A 13887-nucleotide genomic window follows, 5' to 3' on the forward strand; every position below is an offset into this window, starting at 1 on the left:
AATTAATGTAGCTACATACATTAAAAAATCAGTACACTGCAGCACTTGGTGGTGGTCCTTAGACAAAAGGTAAACTATCCATCTTTGCCCCACACCTGAAGATTTTCCAGCTTGGTGCAACCCCTGGCATAACCTTTGAGAATCCATGATCACACATTGGAGAAGGCATCCAACTAGATATGGTCCTATTTTTCTTGTTTCCTCCTTTGAAGTGGGAAAGCATATTATTTAAAGGATATGTAGGTACATCCAAATTGCCCGGTGAGGAGCAGGGATGTACCTGCTTTCATGATTCTGTATCTAAAGAGTACAGAAAATGGTTGGCCCCTGAAGTGAATTAAGAGAGTAGCAAGCCCAAGACACTGGATATAACATAGCTGATTTTATTATCTAAGGTATAATAGTCTATATGTTTGAGAAAATGGAATTCTCTTAGCAAAGTAAATAGCCGAAAAGAATGGCACAAAATTCCCCCTTCCATTCAAATATAATGCTTTAGAGCATTGTATCTCCCATCATCCTTAGCACAGAGTAAGCACTTAATAATTTTTTTCATTCATTCTCCTCCCTTTTCAATAACTTTAGTTGCCTTTTCTGTTTGGATGCAACAATTTACAAGCAGCTGTGCTAGACACTAGAAATACAATGAAAAACACAAACTATTCCCTGCTCTCAAGGAGCTTGTATTCTACAAAGCTGGGCAAATTACTATTTGCAAAGTTGTGCTGCTCTATTCCATCTTGAAGTATAAAAATATTAAAAATAACTGATGAAGAATCTTTTGCAGATAACCAATAAGACATGGTTCTATTTATCTGTGGGCTGTATAACTTAAGATGTGTAACAATAATATGTACTGTACTACAGTGGTTAGCTCACTGGGTTCTGAATCTCACTGCTTCTCCATATTAACACTCAAGTTCTTAGTTGACTGCTAAAAATCAGTCTCCAAATCTTATTCATTCTATCTCAACATCTTTCTTATTCATCCTCTTTTCCTTACTCCCATAGTATCTAACCTACTTCACAAATTCATGATGTCTTTGCAATAGCCTCGAACTTCTTCTTGTTCCAGGTTCTGCCTTCTCCAATCCATCTTTCATACAGCTGCCAAATAAATATTCGTAATGCATAAATCTGGTCCCATCACCACCCTATCCAAAAATCTTCTGTAAACTCCCATTTCTTATAAGAAAAATACAAACTCCTCTATTAGTATTTAAAGCTCTCTGCAATATGACTTCCACATGCCTCTATGATCTTATTTCATATTCTTTTATACCCTTGACTTTGTCAAATTGGCCTGCATCTGTTACTTCCTACATAATATTCCACCTCCACAAAACACAGTTGATTCTCACATGTTTAGGATTAATCTAAGTTTTCTGGGTGGAATTTTGAGGGTTTTTTATTATTTGTTAATTTATTGCAAAGCAATTGGAGCTAAGCTATTTGCCTAGAGCCACACAGTAGTACTGTGTACTAAGTGTCTGAGGCCACATTTGAACTCAAGTGCTCCTGATGGTCAGGGCTGGTGCTCTGTCCATTGATCTAGTTATATCTGTTTGATTTTTTTAAGAGAATCCAATCTCTTTCATCAGAGAGAGTTCTCCAGGATTGAACATGCTCTAGAGTTTGTGCCTAGGTCCAGAATAGAAGAGCCCCTATGTAGTGAAAGGGTAATGGAGAACACCCCAGTCCCATAGGTCCCTGCTTAGTGAGGAACTTCCCCTACCATTTTAGATGTCCACTTTCTCTTAGAAAGCTTAGAAAACTGCTACTGAGTGTTTAAGTGATTCACATACTGTCACATAATCCATGTGCTTCCATCAGGACTTAAAATCAAGTTTTCTTAGCTTCAGTGCTCTCTATCCATTGCTACTTCTTAAATATGTTTAGATATTTATTTGCCTATGTATATGTGGTATTCCCCAGCAGAATATAAGCCATAAGAAGGCAGAACTGTTTTGTTTTTAATGTTTTATCAGCAATACCTAGCTAAAAGCAGGAAACATAGAAGGCACTTTTTAAAAATTGCAGAATTGAATTTAAGTTAGGTACTGAAGGAGTCTCTTTCCCACCAATCAACCCACAGATCCATCATGGTCACAGTGAACATATCCTGTTAAGGGGAGTGGTACTTAAGGAATGATACTTTTCATACCTTTTATTGCCTGAAAGAAATTGGAATTGTTTAGATACTGGTCTGCCCACGGAAACAGTTTATTGGGAAAAGGGTGGGAAGCAGGGAAAGTTAAAGAAATATAGAATTCTCTGCCAAATGACACACTCTTTGGTAAGCAGAAATGTGCTCATCTTTTTCTTCATGCAGAACTTCAGGAAGCTACTGCCTTCTGTCAACCAAATCCTGGCATGGCAGCCAGCTTCCTGCTGCTTGCCAACTGCAACAAGCCTTCCTTATGAATTCCCTCAAAGATGAGCCACACATCACCTGCCTCATTATGACAAGGGGAGCCAGAGCAATTAAAGGCTTCTTGTTGCTACTGATTATGAATACTTTGTGTTCAGGCCCATTAACAGCACTTGCCAGCCTCTTCATCAATATAGAGCTACAGTAAAATGAACCTTCTATTAGGGGTTATGTGGTGACAGAGCAGAAAGAACCCTAGCCTAAGACTATGGAAAATTGAGTTCAAATCCCAGGTCTACCACAGACTAATTATGTGGCTTTGTATCATTCAGTTCTCCTCCATGGACATAATTTTTCTTGTCTGCTTAATATAAATATTGGACTAAATAATCCCTGACTCTGACTCTATGATACTATGATTTAGCACTATTCAAAATGGCATAAATAAGTTCAAAATAAGTAAGGGGTTCAAAGATCTAGACGTTTTGCTTTAGCTCTTTCATATGCTCCCAGCTAAAACTGATAAAGAACACCAGACTGAATTCTGATCAGTAAAGACAAGAAAAAATCATAGAACATCATCTTTCCAGCCCAGGGCAGCTTAGGAAACTAGGAAAACTGTTTTAAAAGAAATTTGGTGACCAATTAGCACTGAAGCCATATGGCAGAATTAGATAAAATTTGCATGATCTCTGAGGTCTTTTCCAACTCTGATATTTTGTGATTCTATCACTAAACATTTCCTTTATTTTCTCAAATTGTCCTCCATCTATTCTGCATAGATTTTCTATGTAATTGACTATAAGTTGTCTCCCTGATTATAAATGATCTCCCTGATTAGAATATAAGTCCCTTGAGATCAGGGACTGTCTTGTGGCTGTTTTTGTTTGTTGTGAGTTATAATCCCATTGATTAGCTCAGTACTTTGCATATAATATGTTTTAAAGTACTTATTGACTTGGTTTGGCTTGACTTTCTATTATCCACAAGTCTTTACCACATGACACCTATCCAGTTCTTCAGTACAATGATGAACAATATAGTTCAACACTCATAGACTCTGAGTGGGAGAGTACTTTCAAAAAACTGTCTGGATCAATCTATTCCTGACCAAGATTCCTTCCTACAACATCTCAATAACCCTCTGCTTGGAGATCTCCAGGAAGGCAGAACCAACAACCAATCCAATCCACTTTGGGATAGTGCTGATAATTAGGAAGTTAGTAAGTAACCTGTTCTAAGCTTCACTCTCAATTATACATTGCAAGGTAGAGAAATGCTAACATGAATAATCAAAAGCTGTAGACATTTCACATATATGGCTTAGACTCACTTTGTCCCTCAAGAAAGTCTACTGATGATGTTCCAAAAATCCAAAATGAGCTTGAACTGTGAAGACTATCAAAAGTTAACAGGGTTACATATGTTTTATATAATAATTTTGCAATATTGAACATGTTTGGGTGACTCTGGCTAAGGTCAAGATTAATCAGGGCCCAATATGCTTTTCTTCATATATTGAAACAATACTGATCCTTTTCTTCATAGATTAAAACAATACTGATGCTTTCTCTCTGGGGCATGTACTATGAAATGTTTTTGAAACATGATATTGAATTACCCAACCATTCTCTCATTCTTATCCATTCCCCTTGTAGACACATGGAATGCATTTGTGAGATGCTTCCTTCAGGGCAGGGAAAACTTTTCATTTTATCTTTTTAGCCTCAATGCCTAGCACAATATTTTGCACTGAGTAGGCATTTTTAATAATGAATGGGGATTAGGTTGGATTGTATTGATTGACCAAGGCTTGAGAACATAAAGGATATACAATGCAAAGGAAAAGATATGGGAAATATTATATCATGGATAAAGAGCAATGAGTACATTAATAAAGTTTGATCATGAAGTTCACAGAGAGACTAAGTTTTCAGATGATTGGAATAGTAAGATGGGGAAGAGCTTTAAGTGCCTAAAAGAAGACTACATATATGTATGTGTGTGTATGTATGTATGTGCATACACATACACACACACACACATGATCCGAGTAGTACCAAGGAGTCACTGAATTTTATTAGGTGGGGGAGGGGATATGATCAGATATACATTTTTGATGAGTAGGATCAGAAAGAAGAATTGAGGAAGAAACTAAGCAAGTAGATAATGGCTTAGAAAATAGAGTGCTGGTCCTGGTGTCAGACAATTACTACCTGTGTGACTTTGGGCAAGTCTGTGGCCTTAACATTGCTTTAATCCACTGGAGAAGGAAATGGCAAAGCACTCCATTGTCTTTGCCAAGGAAATCCCGTGAACGGCATAGTCCACGAGGTGACAAAGAGTTGGACGCAACCGAACAATAGCAAAATTAGATGATGAAAAGTGATGACTTAAGCAGTACTAGAGAAGTTCAGAAAGGTGTGTGTTTGGCAGGGGAGATAATAAGTTCCATCTGGACAAAGTAAGCTTGAGAGTCACCTAGAGAATCCAGTTCAAAATGTCTAATAAAAGTGATTTGGAGCTAAAAAAGGGGGCTAGGACTGAAAATATAATTCTGAGTCACCTGTATTGAGGTGATAAATGAACCTATGGCAGCTGATGAAGAGAAAGAGAGATAGAGATAGACAGAGAGAAGAGACAGACAAAAAGAGAAACAGAGTCAGAGAGAGAGAAGAGAGAGAAAGGAGAGAGAGAAGAGAGAGAGAGAACCTTTTAAGGTCTACTCCCAATGAGTAAGTATGACAGAAATGTTGATCCAGCAAAGGAAACTGAGAAGAAGCAGTCAGATAAGTCAGAAGAGAGCCAATGCTGTAATAACTTGAAGAGAAAAGCTAATCTAAGGGGAAAGGGTAGTCAAGAGTCAAAGGTTGCAGAAAGGTTAAGAATTGAGAGAACTGAGAAAAGCCATTAGTTTAGGAAATTAAGAGATCATTGGCAACTCCTAAGAGAGTAGTTTCAACTGAGTGCTCAGGTCAGAAAACTAAGAAGACATGTACAAATCAAAAAAATCGTTTTTAGAGCAGACAACTAACTTAAAACAACCACATATATTAGCTCACAGGCCCAGGACCAGAAAGAAAGCCAACTACAGCAAATAAAAATAGCATAATTCTGATTCTTCATTCCCTGTACTCAATGATATGAAAATAAGCTTAAATATGAAGATCTGAAATCTACTGCTGGCAAGAATTACTTTTAAAGAGAAGAGGAAAGAGCCTTTTCTGGAGGCAACTCTCAAAAAATAAATTCACTTTTCTGGTTGTTGAATGTTACCCCAAGATACTAATAGAAGTAGGTCCTCAAAACTACTAAGAAAAGAAGGTAATTGTCTCCATTCCCATTAAAAAAGGAAGGAAGGAAGGAAGGAAGGAAGGAAGGAAGGAAGGAAGGAAGGAAGGAAGGAAGGAAGGAAGGAAGGAAGGAAGGAAGGAAGGAAGGAAGGGAGGAAGGAAGGGAGGGAGGAAGGAACGGAAGGGAGGAAGGAAGGAAGGGAGGAAGGAAGGAAGGAAGGAAGGAAGGAAGGAAGGAAGGAAGGAAGGAAGGAAGGAAGGAAGGAAGGAAGGAAGGAAGGAAGGAAGGAAGGAAGGAAGGAAGGAAGGAAGGAAGGAAGGAAGGAAGGAAGGAAGGAAGGAAAGGGAGGCAGGGAGGGAGGAAGGAAGGAAGGAAGGAAGGAAGGAAGGAAGGAAGGAAGGAAGGAAGGAAGGAAGGAAGGAAGGAAGGGAGGGAGGGAGGGAGGGAGGGAGGGAGGGAGGGAGGGAGAGAGGGAGGAAAGAACCTAGAGTCCCATATCTCTCTGCCTGTGATTCTGTTTCTGTCCCTCTCTGTGTCTCTCTCCCTCTCTCTCTAACCCCACCCCCACGTCTGCCTGTTTCTCTCTCTCTCCAGTCAACTAAAAGGAAGAAAAATTAAATATGTTCTGTAGACAAACAGATTATGTGGTTGTTGGAGTCCAGAGAACATTTTTATGGACCCTCAGATAAAGCCAGGACTTTGCTAGAGGTGAAGAAGTCACAAGCTAAAAAATAGAATAAAAAGATCCGATAGAACTTAGATGTTGAGTCAAGTTTCTTCAGGAGTTTCGAGTGGAATTGTTTTTATTTTTATTGGAAGACTAAATGTCTCCAAATGGTTCGGAAACCAGCAGGTCTGGTCTATTTAAATCTTGGAAATCAAGCCTAGCCCAAGAGGATATGAGTTACTTTGATCGTCTGCTTGCTGTCTGTGTGTATTTCCTGACCCTCGGGAGGAGGTACAAGTTAGACACAGATGCACAGTGGTAGTGCCAGACTTAGCTACATCCCGCACAGGGAAGGGCACACTTCACAATCATACGGGGCTTATCACAGTTTATTAGTGTGACCTAATACATAGCTTAGGAAAGACAGGGTTAAGGTTTGGGGAATTATACAACAAGGAAGTGAGCCTCTCCATAAGGTTACACTCCTTCGAGAGTACACTGGCTGGGAAAAAGGCATTTTAGCTTTCTCCATTTTTTGTTATTTTTTTAAGCAGTTTTGGAATAACTGGAATATGAACACATCCATGCAGTACAGAGAGGGGATGGAGAGTGAGCTTTGGAATCAGAAGACCTGAGTTCAAGTCGTATTTCTGACATATATCCTCTATGTAATCCTGGAAAGTCTGTGCTCTCAGCCCTGTGCTCATGACAATTCTATAAACCTACAAATTACAGAGAAATTGCCAATCTGCTTCCTCTAGGTGGAGAGGGCTTCCATACTAACAATGATAAAATATAGTTCCAGACAAAAAATAAAATTTTTAGTCACAGGTTGAAAAATAAAATGAACAGGGCTTTCCCTAAAGAGACATATCTTCTACCAGTAGGACATGATATTTTAAACAGATAAATACAAAATAATTTAACAATAACTAAAACAGTAGTTTGCATTTATATAGTACTTCAAGGTTTACAAAGTGCTTTACAAATGTTATTTCATTTTATCTTCATACCTTGGGAGTAGATGCCAATATTAATCTCCCTATTCCCCACATAAATAGACCACAGACAGTGGTAGTGGTTAAAGTAATTTGCTCAGGGTCACACAGGTTGGATTTTAAGTCAGATCTTCTTGAATCCAGTGGCCCAAAGAAGAAAATGTCAACACCTTAGATGTCACTTTCTGTGGGAAGCCTTTTCAGCAAAAGCACTGTCATCCTTTGACCTTGAGATATAGCTCAAGGAGATCAAAGACTAAAATAGTAAAGTCTTTTTTATGTGTCACAATATTCAGAACATCATTTTTTGTGGAAACCAAAAACTGGAAACAAAATAGGTTTCCATGTATTGGGAAATGGCTCAACAAATTGTAGTAAATGAATGTAATGGAAGATTTATCGTTGTTCCATCGTTTACAGTCTTGCCAATTCTTCTTGATCCCATTTGAGGTTTTCTTGGCAAAGATATTGGCGTAATTTGCCATTTCCTTCTCCAGTTCATTTTATAGATGAGGGAACTGAGGCAAACAGGGTTAAGTGACTTGTGCAGAATCATACAACTAGTAAGTATCTAAGGGATATTTGGCCTCAGGTCCCCTGACTCCATGGTCATTGTTCTATCTACTGTGGCACCTTGCTGACTCTGATGGAAGATTACTGCACTGTAAAAAATGATGATAATGATGATGATGATGAATTTAGAGAAGCACAGGAAGATTTAAGTGAAATGATGCAAAATGACAGAAAGAACAAGGGAAATAATACACTCTCTAATTAGAGCAATATAAATAGTAAGAACAAAGAAACAAAACAACTCTATGTAATCATAGTATCCAAGTAGATTGGCCCCAGAGAAAACAAAATACCCTCCTTTCTTTAGGGAGGTGAGAGACTATAGATATATAATAATGATTATACTATCAGACAGGTCAAAGCATTATCAACTCATGGGGTACTGGACTTTGAATCAAAAAAAAAAAAAAAACCTCAGGTTAAATTCTACCTTAAATACTGCATTATCTTGGACAAGTAATTTAAACTAGATCTCAGCTCCCTCATCTGTATAATAATGGTTTGAATCAATGATATTAGCAGTTTTTTTAATTGCTTTTTTTTTCTAGTTCTTATTATCAGAAGGGAAGATGGATGGGTAAGGAGGGAGGGATATAATCAAAAAACAAAAAGTATCAATTGCCACTCATATAATCCTTCAGCCCACAGAAGTGAAGCAAGTTGAATTTCTCAATTCTAATAGATGTTAAGCAATGCTCACAAGCAATTTTAGCCCCATCATCACCAACCACATTGTCTCCACTTCATCCTTCTACATTCAGGTTTCCTCTAATCCAAGGCATACATTTACATTGCTAGTTCCCAGGTTATACCCTTTCCAAGAAAAGGCAGAATGACAAGGCTTCAAACCTCAATGAACTGCTAGACCTGTACTTTCCATCATCATTGAAAGACCCTTGCAGGCTTTCCCCTTCTCCATTCTACTCTAAGGTCCGGGAAGGAAGCACCAGAATTCCTACAGCTCCCCTGCTCCAAAGACACAAGAACCAAGTTGCTTCAGGGTATTCCCCATGCCCCTTCTAAATGAAGTGCTGTCCAAGAGGTTCCCTTTTCTGCACAGAGGTCTCAGAAGCATGACAAACAAAGCATCTCATTTGCTGCTGCCAAAGCTGTTCCCTGGGCAAACAAGGGCAAATTAGGCAGAAAATTAAGCCTCTGTTCTGTCTCCACACAGAGGCTCAATTAATCCTTTCCATCCAAATTCATGAAGAAGCTTCCATACAAATAGAATGAGTGTGAAGTGAATCTAAAAATGAAAGCTGAAGGCAGCATATGGTCCATGGACTATCCCCGGTGTCCATTTAATGCTGCATCATTTCATGACTAAATAATGAGCGCATCTGTAGCATCATGTCTCTTCCCCCACTGCCTTGTGCTCTGTTGGAGGCAGCAACTGATTACTTTTCCATAGTATTCAGCAAATCCCAGTGTTCTTTCTGCTTACTCTGACAGGTGAGATGATTAAATGCCACATTAAGCCTTTTCAGAAAGAAAAAGAACAAGGAACTGGCTACTTGATGTAAGGTGGCATGGAAGATGAATTTTCAAGATGAGGACATAAGAACCTGAGGAAGGCTGCTAAGTGTTATGTATACTGGGGCATGTGAGAAAAGAAAGAAGGGAAGGAAGGCAGGAAGGCAGGAAGGCAGGAAGACAGGAAGGAAGGAAGGAAGGAAGGAAGGAAGGAAGGAAGGAAGGAAGGAAGGAAGGAAGGAAGGAAGGAAGGAAGGAAGGAAGGAAGGAAGGAAGGAAGGAAGGAAGGAAGGACTGACAGTGGGAGACTTCAGCTTTTTTAAGCTAAGATCTTCCTTGGGAGGGAGGGAGGGAGGGAGGGAGGAAGGAAGGAAGGAAGGAAGGAGAAAAATAGATATCATGTGTATGTATAGGGTCTGATATATAAGGGTTTAACTGTGACTTCTTGTTGTTTGTCCTTCCTTCTCAACGAGGACCTGACATCAGGGAAGTGATTCCATGACATGTAAGTGAATGAGATGTAAGTGAGGGAGGGCTGTGCAAGGTCACCTGCCTCACTTTCCCCTCCAGAGCCCTCAGGGTTCAGTGACAAGATGTAGACCAGACTGACAGTGGGAGACTTCAGCTTTTTTAAGCTAAGATCTTCCTTGGGTCTGTTTGTCTGAGACATCATCTATTCAGTGATTAAGGATGGATAAGAAATGAGGCCAAAAAACGACTTCTTTTACTAGTCTGAGAGGAGAAGATCCTCAGGGTTTCTAGCCAGAGCAGAAACAAGTGCTACTTACACTTAGTCTGAGTCACTAAAACTGGTTATGTCATTGAGTCCAACCATCTCATTTTACAATTGAGGAAACTGAAACCTAGATAGGTTAAAAAACTTATCCATGATAGTCAACCCAACATAGTGTCTGAGGTAAAATTTGAACTCAAGGGCATATTAAATTTGACAAAACTTGTTATTATCCCCCCTAAACCCTCTCCTCTTCTCAACTTCTATATTACAGTTGAGGATATCAATCCAAGCCAACAATTTTGCTTTCATTCTCCCCACATACCAAATCCATGGCCAAATCTTGCTCTTTTTGCCTTTAAACCTCTCATTTCATAGAGTCAAAATCCTAATTCATAGCCTCTCAACTTTTGTAATGGCCTGGACTTTTGCATTAGCTTTCCTCCTGGTGTCCCTACTTCATCTCTCCCACTTTAATCCATCCTCCACTTAGATTTTTCTAAAGTGTGAGTCTGACCATGTTTCCCCTTGCTCATTAGACTCCACTGGCTCTATTATCTATAGGATCAAATATAATATCCTTTATTAGCACTTAAAATTCTTTATAACTTGGCTCCTTCCCATCCTTCTGACCTTCTTACACTTGATTCTGTTGTGGAGTGATTGCCAGGTCTAGAGTGAAGAAGTCAGACCTAAAACACTAATGGCTTTGTGATCTTGAGCAAGTCGTTTCATCTCTGTCTCCGTTTTCTTAACTGGAAAATGGGGACAATAATAGTCCCTACATTCCAGGGTTGTTTTAAGGATCATATGTGACATTTATAAAGCACAGCACAGTAGCTGACACAAGTGCAATTCAAACAACAGCTATTACTAAAACACTCTAGGTTCCAGCAACATGGCCTACTTGCAATTTCTCAAACAGGAAACTCCATTTCTCATCTCCATGCCATAATTAGAACAATCTACTCCCCTTCACATCTTAGATTTTCTAACTTCTTTCAAGACTCAGTACTAATCTCATTTTCTATCTGGTCCCCTTAGCCGTTAATGCCTGCCCTTCTCAAAGGATATTCCTTCTGCTTTGAATATATCTTATATGAACCTAGTTGTTTACGTACTAGTTCCTCTTTAGAAGGTATCCTCTTTGAGGGCAGGGACTGTTTTTCTTTATTGATTTGTTTTTGCCTTTCATTGTATTTCCAGCATTTAGCAAGGTACCTGGCACATAGTAAACCCTTAATAAATTCTTATTTATCTTTTTTTATTAGGACTGCCTGACAAGATAAAAGTTACAGAATAGTTTCTCCTTTGCATTGGTAAAGGGAATTTCCAGTAGAATCACTGGTGGAAAACTACTTCCTCATCCCACCCCATTCCCAAAATTTATATTTAGGTAATTATTTACAATTTATAAACCATTTTATTTTTTCTTCATCTCACTTGGTCCTCACAAGCCATGAGGTAGGAAATACAAATATTATCCTCATTTTACAGATGAAAAAACTGAAACTCAGTGACTTGCTCAAGATTGCACTATGGCAGAGCTATGTCTCTTGACTTCAAACCTAATGTTCTTTCCTTTATAGCATATATTCTTAGAGTACATGATATTTTAAGTAGTGATTCTATAATCAATAATTCTCATCAAAATAAGAGAAGTTCATTTCTTAAGATATATTACAAGGGTATGCATGAATGTGTTGTCTTATGCACACATTATCTGACCACTAGGTTTTTGTTCACTCCTAAGAAATTATAAATCAGTGGGTTCTACATAATCAATATATGTAATTTAAGATAGATTGATGTTATTAATTCTGTGATTTTGGGGAGTTTTTTTAATGATATGCTTAAATCAGGTCAATTCACTCCCAATAAGTAAGAATAAAACTGACTTCAAGTAATAAAGTTTCAGTAACTAACTTTTCATGCCTGGAAATCCAGTCCAACTCTATTTGGTTTTGAACTTCATAACTTGTTTGGAAGGCTGCACTGTATTTGACCCAGGGCCTCCGCCAGCTGGGAGGGTGAGAAAATCAACATTCAAGCCAAGACTTGGGGCTGAGTTGCCATAGCTTATTGGGAAAGCTAAAATAATCAACCCATCATCCTGTAACTAGCCAAATAACTCCTCCTCTTTTTCCCTCCTCCTCTTCTCCTGTGATTTGGAATCAGTCTACCTAGAAGAAAACCTCCTATTTCTGATACTGCTGTTTGCTCTCTAATGCCCATTTAACTGAGCTTAATCCTTCTCAATCCCTACCCCATCCTTCCTTCCACTTCCATTGAGCACTCTTGAACCCTGGATCTATAATTAACAATCTGCCTTTGTATTATCCCTTTTTCTCCTACCTTCCTTCCACCTTACTCTTTGAGGAAAACTGTGCCATGCTGCCCCTATGTCACAATGGAAAGGCTAGAAAAAGAGATCTATATTCATTTCCTCACCCTTCACATATTTCCCAGTACCTTACAAAATCTGGCTTCCAACCCTACTACTTAAATAAAACTGCTTTCTCTGGAGTTACTACAGCCACCCCTAAGAAAAATACAAATTAGGTCAGGGACTGGTTCATTTTACATGTGTCATCTAACAATATCTGCTTTATATAAGATACTTAATAAATGCTTATTAAATTAAAATAAATTAATTCTGGGGGTTAAAGGCATTAAGGTTCTAGATTTATTGTCTATATAATGTGTCTGAGTAGAATATTTGAATCAGTCAATGATGCTCAGATCCTCTTTCTCTCTTTGAGGTTCATATAAGACAGTAGATTCATGTTATGCTTACAAACCATTAAAATGACCTCAAATCTATTGCACGCACTGCTATTACACAACTCACCTGTCCTATACTTTTATTTAGTCATTTTTTTCCAACCTATGTCATTTTACAGTTATCTCTACTGTATTTATTTTGTTTTAAATATTTGGTCCTTCATTCTAGTCAGTCAAAGATGTTTTTTGGCTTATGATTGCATCAGCCAATATTTTAAGTATCCCTCTTAGCCTCATGTCACGTGAAAATTTGATAAGCACGCCATCTGTGCCTTCATCTAAGTCACTGATTAAAAAAAATGCCGAATATCATAAGACCAAGGAATGATTCCTGGGAAACTCTATTAGAGACTTCTGTCCAAGTTGACATCATTAAATTAATTACTATTCTGAGGATCTGATCATTCAACCAGTTCTGAATCAATCTAATTGAACTCTCATCTATTGCACAAGAGTGACATGAAAGATTTAATCAAATATTTGGCTGAAATTTCAGCTTCTGATCTCTATGGCAATTTCCAAAACTACCAATCTAGTAATACTGCCTAATAGGGAAATAAATTTAGTCTTCCATGAATTATTAGTGATCCTTGCTTTTCTTTCTAAATGCTTATAAACTATCCCTTTAATAAGTCTAAATTTTTGCCATTAATCAAAATCAGTGAGTTTTTACCTTTTGTTTTGTTTTGGTTCAGGCATTTGTTCAACTCTGGTCCTGAGACACCTCTCCTGAATTCCTTTTTTTTTTTTTTTTTTCATTCATCACTAGCAGCCGTTCAACAATTATATACAAAAGTCTTCTCAGTAATGTGCTATGTAATTCATCTGATCAGCTGACTTTTATTCACTTCTCTTAGCTTTTATGTCCCAATCATTTTATTTTATCATCTCCAATGAAATTATTTTCCTTAGTAGAAAAAAAAATCAAATTTAAATAGACCTTCTTTCTCTTCATGAGTCATTAGCCTCATCCCATATTCTGCAAGCAGAAATC

This window comes from Sminthopsis crassicaudata, chromosome 2 (genome assembly GCF_048593235.1).
Source record: "Sminthopsis crassicaudata isolate SCR6 chromosome 2, ASM4859323v1, whole genome shotgun sequence".
Taxonomy (NCBI): domain Eukaryota; kingdom Metazoa; phylum Chordata; class Mammalia; order Dasyuromorphia; family Dasyuridae; genus Sminthopsis; species Sminthopsis crassicaudata.